Below are 22,446 nucleotides of genomic sequence, written 5' to 3'. Positions count from 1 at the left end.
GCTGAATACTGAAATAAAGCCTCATGCTTGAAATTATTCTCCCAAGACATTCTGAAAAAATATTATGTCCTCAGGTGAGTTAGCAAAAGTTTATTTAATCCACAGTAGAGCTGATTTATAGGGACTAAAGTTTTCTGTTTTCATAATAGGAACAAGAATCATAAAATCCATCTGGGAACCTGAGAAACATATCCTACCTTTATTGTTGCCAAAACCTCTTCAGTAATATTCTCTCTAGCCTTTCTCATGTGTTTAACCAGTCTGTTCCACTCTATACCCCTCAGTCACCCACCTATTCTCCCCATGAGAGAGGTTTTCACCTCTCCTTTCCCTTTGCTGATCCAGGGGTAGAAGAACTCCTTTTGTCAAATGAAGATACTATTTTCTGTATGATAAAGTAGTTAAGTTGGTTTATCTCATTTCAGCTCTCTTGATCTTAAATTATGTTTATACTATTTAAGTTCTTGTTTTGTAGATACTGTTGATTCTTGAACAACATGAATTTGAACTTCACTTTACTCATACGTGGACTTATTTTAATAAATACAGTAGAGTACTGTAAATGCATTTTTGCTTCCTTATGGTTTTCTTAATATTTTCTTTCTGTAGCATACTTTATTGTAAGAAAAAGGTATATATTTTATATTTATATAGCTTTGGGCCAACAGTAGGTTTTCAGTAGTTAAGTTTTGGGGGAGTCAAAATAAAACATGACTATGCATGTGTGGGTGCTTCTAACTCCCACATTGTTCAGGGTTCAACTGTATTTTGTTTAGCCTATAAACTATTCCCCAAAAGTCTCTAATATCCTGATAAATTGGCTTTTTTTTTAAACATCACAAATACATTTTTATTTGTCACCATTAAATGTCGGAATTTTAAACAGATTCTTGGACTGGTGGTTCATATCCATCAGCTTGTTCAACTTTAGCACCCGTCTCATCCCCCGTAGCTTTTCCAGAACTACTACCTTCACCATGAAGCTCCATGAGTTTTCCCAATTCAAACTTGGGCTTCTTCAGCATTTTTACTTTTCTAATGAAGACATCATGGAGTGGATAAATAGACTGACAAGCTTTTTCTGTATCTTTTCCGATGCTGTCTGGAATCAGTTTATTGACCACTTCTTTCAACTCATTTGTCTGCACCTCTCGGGTCATGATTTCCATCATCTTTTTCCGGATTTGGCAGACCTGTTGTTGCTAAGTGTAAGAGGTCTTCCAAATCTGATAATTGCATTTTTTAGTAAAACCAACACAAAATAGACAAAGCAAATAACTATCTGTAGTCTTTACATCAACATGAGCTTCAATCATGGTCTGCCATTTTTTGACCATGGAGCACATTTTGTCATGGGTAAGATCCATGCCATGGAAATTAGGTAGTTTTTGCCCTGCATATCCTCAGTAATTAACTTGAATTTCCTAAATGCAGCTTCATCATTCTGCAGATCAGCAAGGCTAACTTCAAAAATGCGACCGTTGAGACCATCAGATGTGATTTTGTTTCCTTGAGTTCTTGTGGCTAGTGTTTTTCCAATATTTCTTATATTGAACATAGCTGGCACTTTCACATCATACCAATCTTTCTTAGAAAATGGATCAACCACTTTCTTCTTGGCTCCCTTTTTGCCACCTTTCATAAGGCACTTGTTCTTGCCAACTGCCATGGAGCTGCTCTAAATTGACTTTTTTTTTTTTTAAAGATCTACTTGAGTGATATGGCTGAAATTAAACTGAGTTAGAGACTGGTGGTAAAATATTCCACAATTAACGCATGAAGGTAAAAAGCTTGAAGGACAAAAATTTACTGTTTCATGGGATAATTTTGCTCTGTCTGGTGACATTGTGTTATTTTGGGTTGCTTGGGCTAGGACTTGTCTTTTGGTTGATATCTAAAAGTTAAGCTCTCTTGTTTTGGTGGAGAGTGGATCGAACTCCACAACTTTCTAGAAAACAAAACTTTTCCACTCCAATGCTAATCTGTGTTGTTCCAGCCTCACCTGGTGGTTAGGCAAAGCTTATTTTTCTATTCAGTGGCTTATTGCCTGGAGTTTGAAAAGAAAGTTATAATTGAATAACACTTGAGTTTCGTGTTTTCTTTGTCACTCGAATGACTTGTATATGATGAGTATGCTTTCTCTAATTCATTTCCAAAGGTATAAAAATAAGAGTGAAGCAAATGTAGATAACAATGTTTTTACGATATCTCATCTGAATTCATGATGAAATTGTACAAAATAAGTTTTTCCCCCCTTTCTTTTGTATTTTGAAATTAGCTCTCAGTACTGGTACAAATAATCCTTACATGAGTAAACTCCAGAAATAGTTCAATTCTAGGGAGAATTTCTAGCCCACTTGAAGAACATATCTTTGACAACTTCTCCTTTTCTTGCCATATACACTTGGTTGCCAAGTACTGCTACTTTCAAACTGAAGTTTACCCTTGCTTTTGCCTTATCTGGCCTATTTTCACTATTTTAAGACCATATGACTGTTTTCTTAAACTATTACCTTCCAAGTGGTCTCTACATCTGCCTCCATCCTACTTCAGTTTATCCTTAATTACTACTTCTAGATCAGTTTTGCTAAAACCAACCTTAAATCTTATCAGTCTGTTACGTAAAACACTGCCAAGGGAAGCAAATTCAATTTAGGCCCTCCATAAGCTGGTGACTTCCCTTCATTTTAAGTTTAGCCCTGCTACTCTCTTTCCTATGTGCTGATTAGCCAAGGTGAAGTACTGCCCACTTCTCTCTGCCTACCTCTGTCTTTCTGGTTTCTCTGCCTTTAATGTCTCTACCTCTTTTTTACCTGGAATATGTTTGACTTCATCTTCATGTGCAAATTCTAATCTGTCATTTGGCAAATTTATTCTATGCCATCATGGAATAATCTATGTTCTCTGATAAATGTTCTCCCCATATGTTTTCTCAGGATCCTTTGGTACTGGAATTTATATAGATGTGTGTATATATATATATATATATATATATATATATATATATATATATATATATAAATGTCTTATGTTTCAACAGGTATTAAGTTTCCCCAAGGTAGGCTCTATATCTAGTTTCTACTTTTAGACAAGTTGCAAGGCCTAGAATGGTGGTTTTGTGTGTGATAGGAGCTCAATATACATGTATTAAATGATAAAATAAATGAACTTTTGTATGTTCCATTGTGAGTTTCGTACCAGTAACACCTTAACTCTCTGTCTGAAAAGGAAAAAAAATGTAACAGTGGCCACAACTTTTACTGAGTGTAAGTTGAAATCCTCTGAAAAAAGTTTAATCATGGAGACAATCAGGATGTACTCTGTTATTTAGAATAAAACCTCTGGCAAACATGCCTGTTTTTCAAGTTCTTAGTCTTTCAAATGTAGGCTATGATTATTCCCTTTAAACATTTCACAGATTTAATAAGTTGAACCATTGTCTTGAAGCAGTTTATAACTTACTCCATGAAGAAACTTGAACTCCTGAAATAAAAGGCCAAGAAAGGTGAGAGTATTTCAATTTTACACCTTCTTTTTCTACCCATTCCTGTCATTAGAGTACAGTTTTCAAGGTTTGTGTAAAATAGCAACCTATGAGTAAGACAATGAGATCTTTCTGATATTTTCACTTAAAAAAAAAACCACTCATGAAAAGGGCCTCAAAAGCCATGCATCAGCACATTGATTTTATCAAATTCCATGGTAATTATGAATATTTTTAATAGTATGAATAATGCTATCCATTCTTTTCCTGCTTATTTCTAATTCATTTTGCACAATTTTCTGTGGTAAAGTGAATTAGATTCACTGTTGCTTGTGAGGATATTATTGAGTCTTAATCCAGGTTTTTATAATGAATCAAATCCAATTAAAAATATGAAAATTATAAATAATTATGACTGGAACCATTTTGGATATTATTCAGCTGCTGAGAGTAAAACAAAACTGAAAAAACATTGGAAAAATAATGAAACATGGCTTTGGTCCGAATGCTCAGGAAATTTCTGTGCTGTGTTCAGTTCATTTTGCTGTGTACTCAGATTCTGGAGAATGCTAGCATTAGACAAAGGACTGAAAATATGGTTACTATTTAGAGATGTTCATTGTTTGAGGAGAAACTCAACAGAATCTTGAATATTCTCATGACATGTATGGAATAATTTTATAGAGACTATTTTAAATCAGAAGTGCATTTTATATGTCAATGTCTTAAAATGTGTTTTGCTTTCAAGATATGATATTTAAGGTATTTCTGTGGGAATGTTTTGTTCTAACAGTAATATACCATATTTGTTTGAACTTTTGAAAGTTGATTGATAACCATAATGTTAATTTATTTAACTGAAAAAAATTTTTCGTTTTTTTAGAGAGGGAGAGAGAGCACAAGTAGGGAGGTGGGGTCAGGGTGCAGAGGGAGAGAGAGAATCTTAAGCAGGCTTCATGCCCAGCACAGAGCCAGACAAAGGGCTTGGTCTCACCACCCTGAGATCATAACCTGAGCTGAAATCAGGAAGGTGCTTAACGGACAAAGCCACCCAAGTGCCACTTTTAGCTGAAATTTTGAATGATTCCTTAAATATTTCCATAGAAATACATTTTTCATTTATTTCTGCCTTGTTATATGTATTTTTTAAATGATTTTATTTATTTACTCATGAGAGACTAGAGAGAGGCAGAGACATAGGCATAGGTAGATGCAGACTCCATGCAGGGAGTCCGATGTGGGACTTGATCCCGGGACTCCAGGATCTTGCCTTGAACCGAAAGGTAGATGCTTAACGGCTGAGCCACCCAGATGTTCCTTGTTATATGTATTTTAATGAGAATCTCCTGATAAAAGTTGCATAAGTAGAATTGCTATTTTGTCTTAATACTGATTATATCTCTTATTTTGTGTGCCTTTTGATGAGTTGATGAGTACACACCAATTTATTTTACCAACATTATTCTATAGAAAGATAACTCCTCTTTTTGAGGTTATTTTATGCAGTCTTGGTTAATGGAACATAAAGTGGGACCTTATGAGGTGACAGAGAATGTTTGATTTAACTTGGGGTCATATGGGAAAGAAAATTGGCTATTTTTTTCACAAAGAATTTAAGAATCTTGCAGAGAACTGTTTGCCACTACAATTATGAAAACCGTAACTGTGCTTAATTTTTATTTTCTATTTTAAATGCTCAGGTGATTTTAATTTTATCTGTAAAATGTTAGAAGTATATTGTGATTAAAATAGCATGTGTCTAAGAAATAGTTTTGGTCCATCTCATTTCTTTTCCCTTTATCTTTTTCAAAAGATATGTAAACCTAGGAAACCTGCAGAGAGGGCCAGACCTTTCTCTTTCTGTCTTTTCTCCTATTGTTTCATATTTTACCTGGTATCATTCTTAAGATTACTTCAAGAGACAACTGTCAATATCGCTTAATGTTAACTCTCCACCTAAAGGGATAGGAAAAAAGTTTTTCAATATGGGTGTGTGTGGATAGACAAACCACTGCTATGATAGAAAGAGATTATATTTGCTTGATATTAACATTAAGATTTTTTTCTCCCCTTTAAAAAAATTGGCTTCTGAGAATTTTGTGTCTTAAAGTATCAAGGACCCAACTTTTAAAGTGGTATTTTTTTTAAAAGATTCTACTTATTTATTCTTGAGAAACACAGGGTGAGAGGCAGAGACATAGGTAGAGGGAGACGCAGGCTCCCGATGGGGAGCCCAATGGAGGACTTGATCCCAGGACTCTGGGATCATGCCCTCAGCCAAAGGCAGACAGGTGCTCAATCACTGAGCCACCCAGGTATCCCTAAAGTGGTATTCTTTAATTAATATTTGGTAAATGTTATACAACCGACCTTGTGTATTTTGCTGGGAAACTGCTATTGTCTATCTTAAAATTCACAGATCCCAATCTTCACCCATTCCTCCAGGATTATTCAATAATTAATTGTGTAACTCAGAACAATCTTAAAAAGTTAGATATCTCCAAGATTCCTTCCCAGCTCTAATATTCTAGAAGTCCTTGATTTTAATCTATATTACTTCTCAACTACAGTGGAAAAATAGCAACATTCTGATTTTTAGGATAATGTTGATTATTTCTTTACATTATTCTAAGTCAAATGGAAAACCTTGTTTATAAATAATAACCCCAAAATATCTAGCTTTTATTCTCTGAAGAAAGATAATCTATAATATATTTTTCTACTTGATATGTTTTTACTTTGGGAAACCCTATGGGGAAAATACATTTTCAGACAGCTTGAAACTGACAAATGGGCATTTTGACAGGTATTCCTGGAAGGAGAGCTGTAGACACCAATCATGTCAATTTCCTTATTACAACAACTATTTTTAGTAGAGACTAAGACAGTTCACAGTTTGAAACAAGTATTTAGTGTTGAGGGGGATGGGTGAATATTAAACTTTATTAATGTCTTGGAAAAATAGAACTAAATTTAGTTTGCTCTTCATAGGAAGAAACTCACAATATTGGCATAAAGTACTTTTTAGTGGATCAAGCCTGACTTGTTTTTGTGAATTTTCGTGTATCCCATTCAGTAGATGTTCCTAGAGGAGGGTTTCATTTGTACCACTCTTCTCTGTCATTTATTGGTTTTGTTCTGTGTATAACCCGTGGCATTAGAACAGGAAGCTTCCCAGAAAATTTTATAGCAGAAACAAATTTGTGGGTTTTTTTTTCTTCATAAAATACCACTGGTAAGCAGTATTCTCCAGACCTCCGTGGAATTTTTATAAAATTAATTTGGGCAAAAGGTGACCTGAACTCTTTGTTCTATTTATATCTCCTTCTCTTTCCATTTTGTAAACTCGTTAGCATGAATGTCTATTTCAAATAATATTCTTTAGATGCTCCTTAACTATCTATATAAACACACTGTTATTTTTTGAGTGGAATACAAGAAGTCATCATGCCATCTCTTGTTCACTTTACGTTGAACGTTAGCAGCTGCCATTGTATTTGTCCACTACTATCACTGTCCCCTTTGTCGAAAACCAGAGATTGCTGTTTGATTGATCTGTAGAATTTGTGAAAAGTATAAATTTGAGAATCTTAAAATGTGACCTGGTGTTTGAAGTTAGAGGAAATGTATGAATAGCTACAACTTAAGACAAATTCTTTTTGGTTATAATGATTGAATGATTTTGCCTATTTCAGAGGATCAAGTTTGATCCTGGATGAAAATCAATTTCATTTAGCTTTTAACTGGGACAGGGGTCTCATGGTATCTTCTTTAAACACTAAACAAATCACAGAAGAGTATTCATTTCTCTGTTAAAACTTTAGGTATAGACATGTATCTAAAACAAAAATGTTATTCCTTATATGAGACTTTTGTAATTCCTTTAACTCCCTGTAGACATTTTGAAAAGCATCTGTTTGTAATACTGATGATCACACTTCTTTTTTAAAAAATTAATTTATTTTCAGAGAGCGAAAGAGTGAGAGTGTGGAGGGCAGGCGGAGAGGGAGGGGGAGAGAGCGATTTCCCAAGACTCCGTGGAAAGTCTGATGCTGGGCTCGATATCATGACCCCGTGGTCAGGACCTGAGCTGAAATGAAGAGTTGGATGTTTAACCAACTGTGCCACCCAGGCACTTATTTCTTTTCTGAAGAAATTTGTATCTCCAGTTTTTGTTTTTGTTGGCCCCTTTTGCTCATTTCTCCCTCTCCCATTCCCAATAATCAATCTCTCGTACTTTTTTCCTAGTTTGTCTAGTTGGAGCTTTGCCAAGCCCAGAAAATACAACTTTTATGACTTACAGTGCATCACACACTTGAGAGAGAATAGATCTTCAAAGGCCTGTTCATTTTAGTTTTTTATAAAATCAATCCTTGGTCCTGATAGCTTTTGTTTGACATTTGTCCTCTCTCCTACTGATTCTGGAAGGCTTCTTAATTTGCTTTTCCTAGAAATATGTTGATTTGAATAGATTATCTCTTGACCTCTTATCTAGCTACTGCTCACTTTTATGATAAAATACCTTTTATACTCTGGCTTTGTACAAATACTGTGCTATATTATGTATAAAAAATGAGTAAGTCATGGTTTGTTTCACAGTAGCAGGGAAATTACTTGGAAGATAAATAATATATGCTTTAAGAAAAAAATTATGGAAACATAAATTAGTGGAGGAGGCATGGGACAAGTATGTCCTGAGTGTGAAATGTGACTGGAATTTGTGACTCTAAAGTCTAAACTAGAACAGTGGCAATATGGTATGGAAGAGCCACACTAAAATTTTATGCCAGGCTAAAATGGGACAGAGAAAGGAGGTTGCCTTGTAGCATATGCCTGTGTAGCTTTGTGAATTTATCTTTTTTTAGTTTTAGCATCTAGTGAAGAGGAACATAATTACCTTTACAAAGCCATTTAGAGTTTAGAATCTTTGAGTATTTTCCATTAAGGAACAGAGGCCCCTTGTTGTAAATCCAGCACAGTCACTGTGGTGCAAGATAGTAGGTTGCCTTGCATGTCAAGTCTGTTCCTGTCTCTTATTCTCATGCCCTAAGGATCCATTGTTGGAAGAGTAAGGCAACTGTCAGGCTATTTCTGTATTCTCTAATAGGCACAGGCTCTCCATTTAGTTTGGAACTGATCCAGATGTGCCATCCTTGAGGACTGTTAAATATTATATTCCACATTTATTGCCTTCCATGTTTTTGTAACCAACTTGGAAAGTTGGGTGTGTGAACCAGTCAGATGTCATTATCTGGTATCAGTAGCATACATACCTATTATTATTACCCAGCTATGCTTAAGACATTATGATTTCTTCCTAAAAAAAAATCTCTATTTTAAAATATGTCTATATCAGAAACATCTAATTATAATTTTATAATGAAAACACAACCTGAAATTTAAAAGAGCTTGAGATTTTTTTAGTATGTGGAGATTGAATTTGCTGATGCTTGTATCTTTATATATTTTTCATTTCAATATAATTCTATTTTTATATATTTAATTGATTCATAGTAAACACTTTAGGCCTTTGGTATTTTATTTATTATGTAAAATCATTTCTGTGTTGAATCAGATCATCATTCTGAAAGTACAGCTAAACTCCTAGATTAAAAGCATGATATTAGTAGGATTTTAAATAGACTTAATGTGACCATTTTGCAACATACACAAATACCTAATCATAAAGTCATACACCTGAAACTAATATAATATTATATGTCAACTATACCTCAATAAAAATATCTGGAAGTAGTAAAAAAAATTTTTTTAAACCATGATATAATTTTATTTGGCAAGGAGTAATTCTGCTTCCCAGTTGAATTAACAAATGTTCCTTTTTCATTTTTTTTTTAGTAGTCTCTGCACCCAATATGGGGCTCAGATTTACAACTCTGTGATCAAAGACTTGCATGCTTTACCTACTGAGCCAGCTAAGTTCCCCCCTACAGATGTTCTTTTTTAAACTTAATGAGTTAATCAAAACATAAATATTTTTAAAGAAAACATTTATTTATTTTAGTGAGAGAGAGCATGTGTGCACACATGAGCAAGCAGGGGCAGAGGTAGAGAGAGAATATCTTTTTTTTTTAATTTAATTATGATAGTCACAGAGAGAGAGAGAGAGAGAGAGAGAGAGAGAGGCAGAGACACAGGCAGAGGGAGAAGCAGGCTCCATGCACTGGGAGCCTGACGTGGGATTCGATTCCGGGTCTCCAGGATTGCGCCCTGGCCCAAAGGCAGGCGCCAAATCGCTGTGCCACCCAGGGATCCCAGAGAGAGAATATCTTAAGCAGACTTCTCACTGAGCATGGAGCCTGACATGAGGCTCGATCCCAGCTCCCTGAGAGCATAACCTGAGTTGAAACCAAGAGTTGGATGCTTTACTGACTGAGCCACCCAGGAACTCCTCAAAACATTCATTGGGACAATTTTGGTGTATCATAGCACTCTTTTGGTTACTATTGAAATCCATTGAAAATGTAGGAGTAGTTATACAGTACCAAGTCATAAAGCATAAAACCATACCTAATTTTGATAATATAGTTTATGTAAGAAGTATAATAGGTATTAGAGAAGAAAGAAAATTTAATTTCCCCACATCGTTCTATTAAAATTTTTTTAAACTTATGGAAAAGTTGAATGAATAGTACAGTAAGCACCCATATATTCTTCATCTGAATTTCCCAATTGTCAGCATTTTCGTACATTTGAATTCATTTTTCCTCCCCCAATATATATTTTGTGTCTTTCTGTATATAGAGATATATACACATGTGCTTCTTTTTTCCCCCCTAATCATTTCATTGTAAGTTGTCAACAATAAGGTGCTTTATCAGTGACTATATTACTTCCAAAGAGTAAGGATATTCTCCTGCATAACCACTATCTCACTTTTATAATAAAAAATTTTTAACACTTGGTTCAGGACTATCTTCAGTTGTATAGTCCGTTTTCCGATTTCTCTAGTTGTACTAAAATTGCCTTTCATAGATTTTCCTTTTTTGTTTGAGCTAGGATTTATCAAGACAGATTCATTATATTTTCTTATCCTGTCTCTTCAGGACAGGCCTCTTCTGATCTATACCTATGCCATCCAATAAGGTAGCTGCTTTGCAGTATGTGACTAAATTTAAATAGATTAAAATTTAATAAAATATAAAAAAATTAGTTTCTTAGTCACACTAGGTCCGTTTCAAGTGCTGAGTAGCCATATGTGGCTAGCGGCCACTCTATTCAACAGCAAAAATACAGAATATTTCCAAGATCACAGAAAGTTGTATTGGACAGATCTAGGACATGCCCCACCCCATTTGTCTTTCATGAAATGTACTTCTTGAAGCAATCAGACAGGTTGTCTTTTTTTTTTTATTTATGAGAGAGAGAGAGAGAGAGAGAGAGAGAGAGAGAGAGAGAGAGAGAGGCAGAGACACAGGCAGAGGGAGAAGTAGGCTCCATGCACCGGGAGCCCGACATGGGATTCGATCCTGGGTTTCCAGGATCGCACCCTGGGCCAAAGGCAGGCGCCAAACCGCTGCGCCACCCAGGGATCCCCAGACAGGTTGTCTTGTTGAATATTACACATTATGAATTTGTCTTGTCTTAGTGATTAGATTCTGGTTGTAGCAGATTATTTCTTTCAGAGGTAGCTGCATTAATATATTTAGCCCATCTCACATTCTCCTCCTCCTCCTCCTCCTCCTCTTCCTCCTCCTTCTTCAAGAAAGAGCGAGAGATAGAGAGAGTGCATACACATGGGGTGGGGTGGATGGGCAGAGGTAGAGAGAGAATCTTTTTTTTTTTTAAATTTTAAATTTTTATTTATTTATGATACTCACAGAGAAAGAGAGAGAGAGAGAGAGAGAGAGAGAGAGAGAGAGAGAGAGGCAGAGACACAGGCAGAGGGAGAAGCAGGCTCCATGCACCGGGAACCCGATGTGGGATTCGATCCTGGGTCTCCAGGATCGCGCCCTGGGCCAAAGGCAGGCGCCAAACCGCTGCGCCACCCAGGGATCCCTAGAGAGAGAATCTTAAGCAGACTCCACACCCAGTGCAGAGCCTGACAGGGGGTTCAGTCTCACGACCCTGAGATCATGACCTGAGCTGAAACCATGATTCAGACAGTTAATCATGTCTGAATGATTGAGCCACCAGGTGCTCCTCATGTCCTTTTCTTAAAATGTGACTGACACTTTTTCACCTGAGAGGTGGAGTCTTTGTTCCTTCTCCTTGGGTGGACAAGGATTTGTGAGAGCTGACCATTGCAGTGAGGCAGAAGTCATGCTATACGCCTTAGGACTCATTTACTCACTCTTGGGATGCTTATTACCTTTGGAACTCAGCACATTGTGAGGAAACCTAGGTCCTATGAAGATGTTACACAGTTACAGTTAAGGTCTCAGCTGACAAGCTGATATGTGAGTGAATGGGCCTTCAAATAATTTAATTCTTCTGGCTGAGGTCCTAGATGTAATAGAGTAGAAATATGCAGTCTCAGTTGGGGTCTGTATGAATAACTGATGCACAGAAAGAGAGAGAACTAATAAATTATTGTTATTTTTTCAAGTTGCTAAGTTTTGGGGGGGAATTTTCCCACAGCAGTAGATAACTTACACAGGCTAAACAATTTGGGAAGAGTACTGCATTAGTGATATTGTGAATTTCCTATTGCATCACATCAGGAGGTATGGGATGTCAGTGGGACTTATTGGTGATGTTTGATCATTTGGTTAAGGTGGTGGTCCATCATACCTCTTCATCATAAATACAGTTTTCCTTTTGTAAGTAGTGAGTAACCTGAGAAAAAGTTTAACCTTGCAAATAATAATAAGCATCCACAAATTCCTTGTCAAAATTTCACTCTACGCTGTTGTTTTGAGGGGATTTAAAAACGGAAACAATCTTAGAAGTTATTTTACTCTTGTCATTTTGCAGCCTAATAAACATTATTAGGTTTCCATTGGAGATACTGCCTTGAAACTAGGGATATAGAAATACAAGATTTGATTTAACTGCCTTGAAGCAAATGGATGAAAACTAACATGAGTGGAATTCAGAAGGGTTGACTGGGTGGTACACTTGGTGTTCCAAGATGATTCGACTAAGGCAATTTATTTTCCAAAAGAGTAAAATGACATTATGGTAACTGCATACTGTAGTTTAAGACTAGGGGTGCCTGTGTGACTCAGTTGGTTAAGCTTCCAACTCTTGAAACTTAATTTTGGCTCAGATCATGATCTCAGGGTGGTGAGATTCAGCCCCCTGTCAGGCTCTGCACTGGGTGTGGAGTCTGTTTAAGATTCTTTCTTTCCTTCTCCCTCTGCCCCTCCTGCTTATGTGCGCTCTCTCTCTCTCATTCAAATAAATAAATAAATACATAAATACATAAATAAATAAATAAATCTTAAAGAGACTGTTGAGTGGTGCTGTCTGAATTATACTTTTATTGGACACAATTGAAATTAAAAACAGGCTTTTTGGTTTGTGTTTTTTTGAGTGAGCATGTGGTGGTGGTGGTGGTGATGGTGGCAGGGGCAGAGAGAGGAAAGAGAGAGAATCTTAAGCAGCTGCATGCCCAGCATAGAGCCAGACAGGAAGCTCCATCTCATGACCCTGAGCTCATGACCTGAGCCAAGATCAAGAGTTGGGTGCTCAACTGATGGAGCCACCTAGGTGTTCCTAAAAGCTTTTTTTTAAGTGCACTTTTGTGTTAGATGGTCTGTGAGTCCTGTATTTTAAGGATTTGTGTGTATCTTTTTCTAAATATAGAAATGTATGTGTTTTAAGATATAAGTCTGTCATGACCAAATTTCATATTATTAAATACTTAGTAAATAATGTTTATTAAAGACTGTAAGGATACTATATATGATATTTAAAAATACGGGATATAATGGATTCAGGAGCCATGGTAGTAGCATCTAATATAGTGCCCCAAATAGTTGTAGAGTAAGTTCTATACAGATGAACCATGGTTTACAATCCCTTTTACTTGATTATGAATAGAGTACATATAAATTAACTCTATAGGGATTTGAAAGTTCTGCCAATAAGAACCCATCATTTTCTTATAGTTGTTTGTTTTGTTCTGGGACACAAGGATGATAGAAGCACTTTTTGTTTTGGTTTGATCATGGCAAATTTGCAGATTTCTGTGTTCTGAGTTCTATTTAAAGCTCTTGGTAGGACATATAATTTAATACAAATAAGAAGGAATAAATCCCACATCTTAAGATCCTGTAATCATAACTGGGTTTCTGATAGATAAATAATGTGAAAAAGTACCAAATGTGCCAAATAATGTATTGTGTATCAAACAGTTTCGCATGTGGTTATTTTTCGAAATGGTGTTAGCTTTTCCAAAAGAATGACTTCATCCCTATATATTTGAGAACAGAGTCAAAGTTTTAAAACCTTTTTAAGCAAAATCTCATTGTGGATTTGAGATGTTGAGATTTCCTTGGTCTAAAAACACTCTTTGAAGTCCTGCAATAAGTATTGATTTCTGCTATTAATTGCTTTAATCATCTTCATGTATCATTATAAGTGCACTTTAGAGTATTTCATTGTTGTCTTTTTCTGGTGAAACTTTGTTGGCCAAACTACATTGCTAATGTCATTAAGTTCACGATATTTATTTCCTCTTTGGGGTATATAGTTTCACTTGTTACTTGCTTTCAGACTGAATATTTAACAATATTTTTTCCATGTAACTTTGGTTACAGGAAAAATTCCGTGAGAGTGAGATGGTCAATCAACAATTTAGAGAAGGATGTCAGAGTACAGCTCTTGCTAAGTAAAAATGGTGTATCTTTATATAGAGGGGAAATGTGATTGGAGTTGTTTCAGAATCATATAAAATATATGAGTAATGGTATTTAGCTGGGGAAAGAGCAATCAAAAGCAATACTGCCTGACTGTATAAAATTCTGAGAGGCATGTGGTGATAGGAAGGCCTCTTCTGGGAGGATGAGATAAATGTCCAAGAGAATATGGGATTATTTAAGAAATGGAGCAAAACTTCAAAGTAAAGAATGGAGGGACAGGGAGAGATCATTGGGGTAGGTGTGATTCTTGGCAGACAGGAAAGGAGAGGGGAGAGTAAGCTTGTTAAATTTTGAAGTAGAGGTGTATGTTTGGGTGCTTAGGAAACAGACACTAATTTAATTATTTACTGAGCAGGAAACCTGCAGAATGAGACAGACACCACTGCTTCAGGTGGTAGCAGGATGAATACTTTTAAGTGTCTAGGAAGAAGGGCTGGTTTCCCAAAATCTTGAGACAGGCATTGGCTGATATACTTTGAAAGGCTTTGAAAGTGTGCCTGCATGTGAGTGATGTCCTCTGCATGGACCTTTGGTAGACGTCATCCGTATACAGTTATTCTTCTGACATCTTTAACCAGTAGGATCAAGCCAACTCGATGTCAGACACACCCTTTCTGGTATGTGCACATCAGGCCAGTGAGGTATTTTGGTAGAGAGGGTGGTAAAGTGAGGAAGTTTGGTCTCAAGAGCTTAGGCTTTAGAGAGGGAGCACTTTTCCCTTCAGGTAGAGAAGTAGAGAAGAGAGTGAGTGATAGGGAATGCCCAGGAAGCCTAATGATTGCCCTGGCCCTTCACATTGCAGCTTCACATTACATGCTGCTCAGCCAGCCTGCATCCTTGTCTCTAACACACAGGGAGAAAATAAAGCTAATAACTTGCTTATAGAGATTTTTTTGGGGGGTTGGTTCTTTCACATATTTCATATACATTTTTAGCTAAATCTTATGAACTAGAAATACCAAGGTTTCCATTAGTTTGCTTGGAATACATGGAGTTGTTGGGGACAGAAATCATTGTTTCCAGTTGTGGAAAAAGAGTTTGAGAGTTATTTGGAGATGTCTTTGTCTCTGTTAGCAGACATGACTATTACTCTGTTCACCCAGGACCTAAAGCTGAACACTTACGTATTCACTTATTCTTCATTTACTACTAAGCCAACCACCATATCGTCAGATGAGCTATTAAATAAAATAGGAATATATATATATATTTTAAAGATTTTATTTATTTATTCATGAGAGATACATAGAGGCAGAGACATAGGCAGAGGGAGAGGCAGAGAGAGAGAGAAGCAGGCTCTATGCAGGGAGCCTGACGTGGGACTTGATCCCGGGTCTCCAGGATCACGCCCTGGACCCAAGGCAGGCGCCAAACTGCTGACACCCGGGATGCCCAGGAATATATTATTATATGACTCATCCTTCTGTTTTTGCCCTGTATTTCAGATTTATGATGGTATGGTGTGAAGAGATTCAGGATTTCCATTCCTGTTTTTCCCTTTCCTGCCAAGCTCGTGACCCTTGCCAACTTCATCCTTTCTTTCATTTGCCTGCAACTTTGGTTTGGCTTTTGGATTCTTTGGGAGTTTATAGAACAAGAGCCATTTAAACTACTTTTTTTCCAAATGGGACAACTATCTTAATTGAGGTCAGGCCAACACTGACTCTGTCAGAATCTTCTCCTCATCCGCCTGGCACAGGGGGAGAATTCATATAGTAGAAGAATGGCATGTAACTGTGCCTCCTAACAGTGTCCATTGGGATAAACCTAATGCCCAGTTGGAGACACAACACAGTGACTTCTTTTGCCAGGCTGGATTGTTCTGCTTGGGCCCAAGCCAGGTGCAACCTGGTGGGTGAACCATTGGCTCTGGCCTTTCCCCAACCCCCCTCAATGTCTTAAGATAAAATGTTCAGCTGTCCCTTTGCAGGACTTACCTTGTGGAAACAGTAATTGCCCTCACTGTTACTTGATGTTTACATAATTTTGTTTAATTTTGTAACTATAGTACTACCAGTATGGCTTTATTAGTAGTATGAAAGCTTCAAATTGCTTGCCAGAATTCAAGAATGGAATCCATTTAACACCAGGCTGTTTAAGTATTAAAAGAGCTTCTGGAGTGAGCGTGGGAGAGGAAGTGTGAAGATTTGAATTACGGAACTAGTGCAGTTCATGTGCTATATATAGTTATTTGGTTCACTAGAACTACTTATACCAAGGTTTCCATTAGTTTTAGTACCTTTTATCTTTTTGTCACTCTCTGATATATGTAAGACAAATGAGCATCCGGAGTCTCCCTCAAGTGGATATATGTGTTCTGAATCTGATGGTACTTATGCTTTTGTGCCTGGATTATAGTATAATATTAAGTATGTATTATTTGAATAATGGCATTAGATGTGTATCTGTTATGATTTATTTTCAAGTCTCAAATAGAGTTAGAGTTATATGAAAAAATCAAGAGAGAATCCTGAAAAAGAAACAAAGACCTGGTCATTTCACAGAGCTTCATTTTTCTAAGTCTTCTATTTTAACACTAGCTTTGCATTCTCTGCTGATGATGCATTAATAATAGCATTCTTACAATTACATTTTATTTAAGCAGAAAAAAATCTTTTTGAAAGTGACAGAGAAAGCCCAAGAACTTTATTGAGATATATTTGAAACGTATAAATTTTCTAAATAAGGCTAAATTCCTGTTAGCTGACACTTGAGGTCTCTTGTTCGCCACTGGATTTGCTGCTCTAGGAAATATCCTGATTTCTTAAGGATCCAGTTATAGCCTGAAGAACATTTCTGTAAGACGTGCCATCAATAAATGATGCTTATCCTACAAATGCTTTCAGTGACGTTGTGATGCAACTAATATTGTTATGTCATTAGAAAAGTAATGATTGCCTTGCATTCCTCATAGAATCTTATGAAACAAGATAGTAGATTCAGATGTATTTTTTAGGATTTTAGGTGATCAATAAAAATATAAAGAAACATTTTTATTGTTACTACAATTTAACTTTTCTACTATTAACTTTTTTCACAACCAACATCACTGTTAATGTCTCCACCATTGGAGTGTAATTTCTCTGACCCATCTTCTCTATTCACTGACTAAATTTATGAGGAAAGAGAGGTTACATCATGCTTTTTAGTTATCTGTAATTTCTAGTTAGAGACTTTGTTACTGTTTTTCTTGGAGAATCTGAGGCCTCATTGTAATAAAAATTGTGATTCTGAACTCCTAAATTCCCCCCCCCCGTTTTTTTCAAAGATTTTATTTATCTATTCATGAGAGAGAGACAGAGACAGACAGAGAGAGAATGAGAGAGAGAGACAGACACAGGCAGAGGGAAAAGCAGGTTCTATGCAGGGAGCCTGATGTGGGACTTGATCTTGGGTCTCCAGGATCAGGCCCTGGGCTGAAGGTGGCGCTAAACTGCTGAGCCACCTGGGCTGCCTCTTCCCTGGGTTTTATTGAGGTATAATTGTAAATAAAAAATCATATGTATTTAACACATCCATCACCTCACATAGTTAACCTTTTGTTATGTTTGTTTCGGTGTGGCAAGAACAGGTCTATTCCCATAGCAAATTTCAAGTACACAAAACAGTATTACTAATTCTAGTCTCTATGCCATACATTGGATCCCCAGAACTTACTCATCTTCTAACTGGAAGTTTATATCCTTTGACCCAACATCTCCCCTTTACCCATCACTCTCCAAGCCTCTGGCAACCACCTTTCTACTTGCTGGTTCTATGAGTTTGCCTTTTTTTGATTTCACATATTAAGTGAGATCATACAATATGTGGCTTGCTCTGCCTGGCTTATTTCACTTGGTATAACATTCTCCAAGTTCATTCATGTTGTTGTAAATGGCGAGATTTCCTTCTTTCCATTGGCTGAATAATGTTGAATGGCTGAATATATGTAACACATTCTATATCCATTCATCCCTTGATGGACACTTAGGTTGTTTCCATATGTTGGCTATTGCTAATAATGCTACAATGAAGATGAGAGTGTATCTCTTTGAGATACCGGTTTTATTTCCTTTGTATATATATACCCAGGAGAGAGTGCTTCTGGAATAAGATTGCTAGATTATGTGGTGTTTCCATTTTTAATTTTTTGAGGAACCTCCATACTGTTTTCCATAATGGCTGTAACAATTTACATTCCCACCAACAGTGAATAAGGGCTCTCTTTTTTCTATCCACTTGCCAGCACTTGTTATCTCTTGTTGATGATAGCTGTCCTAACAGGTGTGAGGTGATATCGCATTGTGGTTTTGATTTACAGTTCCCTGATGATTAGTGATGTTAAGTATCTTTTATGCATTTGTTTGCCATTTGTATGTCTTATTGAGCAAAATGCTTATTCAGGTCCTTTGCTCATTTAAAAAAATCAGATTAGGGATCCCTGGGTGGCGCAGCAGTTTGGTGCCTGCCTTTGGCCCAGGGCGCGATCCTGGAGACCCAGGATCGAGTCCCACGTCGGGCTCCCGGTGCATGGAGCCTGCTTCTCCCTCTGCCTGTGTCTCTGCCTCTCTCTCTCTTTCTGTGACTATCATAAAAAAAAAAAATCAGATTATTTTTTGCTCTTAAGTTGTATGTGTTCCTTATATATTTTGGACATTAACCTCTTATCACATATATGGTTTGCAAAGATACATTCCTTTTAATTTAATTGCTGAGAGTATTTGATTTCTGCTTAAACGTTCAGCCCAGTCCTGAAGGGCCAGTTCTGTCCTTTGGAGAATTTTAAGGACCCTGACTCATTAGCTTCTTACTTGATATCAAATACTGTTGCTGTTGATTCTGTGTTAACTTTGTGCCTCAGTCTGGTAATTGGGTTTCTGTTTTGCTTGTATGGTAATTATCCCAGGCCTAGTCACAGATTTCTTGTATTGACTGTTTGTCTTGGCTTTAAAATCCTGCCCACAATCCTTTAACACACTCTCTTTTTAAACATTTTATTTATTCATTTGAGAGGGAGCGAGCAAGTGAGCATGAGGGGGAGAAGTGCAGATTATCTGCTGAGCAGGGAGCCCTACCCTATGCTTAATCCCAGGACCCAGAGATCATGACCTAAGCTGAAGGCAGATGCTTAACCCTCTGAGCCACCCAGGCACCCCCCTCTCCAATTCTCTTTAATTTCCTAAATTTAGCTGGCTACTGCCCCATACCATCCAGGTTTAAGTCTTGCTTTAGTCTCTGTTTATTCACCAGCAATCCAGTTAACATGTTATCTGAACTGTGGTATAAATGGAGTAGGACTGGTACTAAGGAGAAAGGAAGATGTCCAGAGATACAGAGGAGGAGGGGGAATTGACATGAACATAGCAGAAAAGTACCTGAAAAGACAGGTACATTTCCTCATTCGCAAGGTTGTGAACTTTGTGAAGGAAAGAAATCTTACCGCATTGTTTACTGCTGTCTCTTTATAGGAGTGTCTTAAACTGTGCCCAGCATTTAACCTATCCAGTCAATATTTGCTGAATGAGTGTTTTCGACACACTGATTGACTAGTTTGCCTGGAGGGCACTTTAGTGGGAACTTTTAGGGATTGGGATCATTTTAGCCTTGTTTATTGCTAGAGCTTCATATATTTTTGTTGATTGAATGAATAATGGGATTACTGGAGTAGAGGCTAGAATGCTGAAATTTATAATGCAGAATCTTGAATGTCATGCCAAGGATCTGGTCCTCATGACAAGAAAAGCAGCGGAGTTCAGGATCTTATTATCAACATCTACTGTCTAATATAACAAGAGTTTTATTCTCTAATTATACTCTTATTTGAGCTGAAGGATTCAGAAAGAGAATCCTTTTGATGCTGAAGAAAGGAGGACTATTGTTATATAAGATACTCCTTTTTGAGTTAAGCCTAATATCTAAATAGGTAGATATGTTTCTAAAACATGCTTTTAAAAATTGCTTATACAAATAGTCAACACTTCAATGTGCATCAACTCCAGAAATCTGTTTTTTTTAATGTCGTGAATAAAGCTGTGCTTTCAGGTACTCAACAAAGCAATGAAAGGGATCCCTATTTTTCATTCTTGCTGGTCTATTTTGGCATCCTGTCGTGTTAAGCAAGTAGTCACTGGTTCAGGCTTCTTGAATCTGGGTGCTAGAGTGAGTATCTCTAGGTGTTGAATACACCTTTTCATCTGCTCTTATATCTGGACTCTGGCATGGGCCATTTTAGGCCATGATGATGTATACTTTCCAAATACTGTTTCTCTGGGGAAGTGAAACCTATCCAGAGCACAAACCAAATGATTCTATTGAAGAGGAAAGCTTATCTTGATAGATGCACTTAAAGGAATTTCTTCTCAATGTATTATCTTCATTGAGTACTTAGATTGCTTAGGGGATCAAATCATTCCTGATTGTGATAAACTTTAGTTTCATGTATAAATAGGAATATTCTCTCTCTCTCTCTCTCTCTCTTTCTCTCTCTCTCTCTTTCTTTTTGTGCATTGGGTGTCTGGCATAGGGTACTGTGTAAAGCTAGGCTTGCTAATCAAGAATAATTGTTTCTGCCAGGTAAAACCTAAAACTGGAGTTGGAATTAGGGCAGGGCCATGGCAAATGCACACTGAGCACCAGAATGGCAGGTGTGTCCTCTCCAGGAGGAGATCACTGTCATTCTTGGCTCCCTGCTTTCTCTTTATCTTCATCCAAGCACCCAGCAGGTTCAGAAAGATAGAGTCCAATTCTTCAAGCAGTCATCCTCAGCAGGAGGAAACCAAGGAAAGTTATCCTCTGAAATCATGGACATAGGGGGCAAAAGGCAGAAGCTTGAGGTTTTTGTAATGTAGATATTCTATGGCGGTGATTAATTTTTCTTAGATGAATTACTATAGCCAGTTTAGATTCTTGAGGAACTGAATTTTTTTAGGCTTACTGGTGTAGGAGAGCATAAGTAAAATCTCCTAACCAATGTTGGAGAACTTAGAAAAAAGGAAAATAATGGATCTGTAATTTTAATATACAAAGATGATTGCTTACTATTTTTGTATTTGATTTTAATGAATAACAAAGTGCTTGTTCTCTGTTGTTTGGATGAGGATAATTTGTTTTTCCACCACCACTACTGACATCATTGTTGTCATGGTCATCTTCATCATCAGGTATTTATTAATTCCTCTATTAGTTCTAAGAAGAATGGAGAAGATAAATGAAGATATGGCTTCTTTTTTTTTTTAAAGGAGATTATTTTGTATTTAGGACTGAACATATGTACTAAGAAAATAAAATTGAAGTATATGATTAATCATTATATAAATGATCATTAAGCTCCCTTATGTGTTAGGCACTGCCCTCAGTATTTGAGAAATAGTATTGAATAAGATATAGTTTCTGCCCTTACATTTAATGTCGAGGGGAGATGATAGACAAGCAAATACGAATTTCAATAAATTGTAACTTGTGAATTGTCAGTGAAGTGCCACAGACAGAGAGTGCTTGCTATAGGAAGATATCTTACTAAAAGATGTATGAAATAACATATTGGACAGTTTGGAAGCCAGAATAAAAACATTCTTTTAAGAATCTCTTATGTTGTCCCTCAGTGAGAGCCTAAGGCATAACCATAAATAGTTAAGTAATAAAAACATCCTGGTAACAATGAAAGTACTATATTTCGGGAATGTTACACTCAGCTCTTCCAAGAGAATTCAGGGATGGATCTTGTGAAATTTGGCTAAATGAACTTTAATTTTATTTTTTAGTATCAATTGTCTTAATATTTGGTTTTGTGAGGAGTTTAATGTTAACATTTGACAAGTGTATGGAGTTCTGATGTTGTGTGATATGGATTGAAAAGAAGACCTTGTTTTATATTCTAGGTTGGTAGGTGTCATGCTTAGTGTTCCATTATGAAATTTAAGAAAACTTGATCTGCATCGTATCTTTTGTTTAGGCAACGTATGTTTCCACTTCTGCAAGTAGAAATTTGATGAAAGAGAAAAAGCTTAGGTCCATTATACCTTGGATATTTTGTCTCTGCCATAAAACTTGTTGTATAATAGATTTTTTATAGCCAGTTATTCTGTTTTATACCAACTTGGTGTATTTTATTTTCTTTATATCAGATGAAAAAAATTGGAACTTTTTTATACTTGATTT

General features: G+C 36.6%; 1 protein-coding gene and 1 pseudogene across 4 annotated transcripts in view; one reads left to right on the top strand and one right to left on the bottom strand.

Annotated features, from left to right (window-relative positions):
• The window catches only part of EPS8 (epidermal growth factor receptor pathway substrate 8), a 176,546-nt gene that overhangs the window by 25,056 nt on the left and 129,044 nt on the right, over positions 1–22,446 (top strand). Inside the window, exon 1 of one of the 4 annotated variants that reach the window (XM_055318541.1) lies at positions 3,488–3,505. The exons of the other annotated variants lie outside the window; for them this stretch is intronic. The gene's annotated coding sequence lies outside the window, so the exon portion shown is untranslated. Of the gene's footprint in view, positions 1–3,487; positions 3,506–22,446 lie in introns of those variants that run through there. 4 annotated transcript variants of the gene reach the window in all.
• On the bottom strand, positions 879–1,709 carry LOC129505532 (40S ribosomal protein S3a-like; annotated as a pseudogene).

This window comes from Nyctereutes procyonoides, unplaced genomic scaffold, assembly GCF_905146905.1.
Source record: "Nyctereutes procyonoides isolate TBG_1078 unplaced genomic scaffold, NYPRO_anot_genome, whole genome shotgun sequence".
Lineage (NCBI taxonomy): Eukaryota > Metazoa > Chordata > Mammalia > Carnivora > Canidae > Nyctereutes > Nyctereutes procyonoides.
This window is presented reverse-complemented; position numbering and strand designations above follow the sequence as displayed.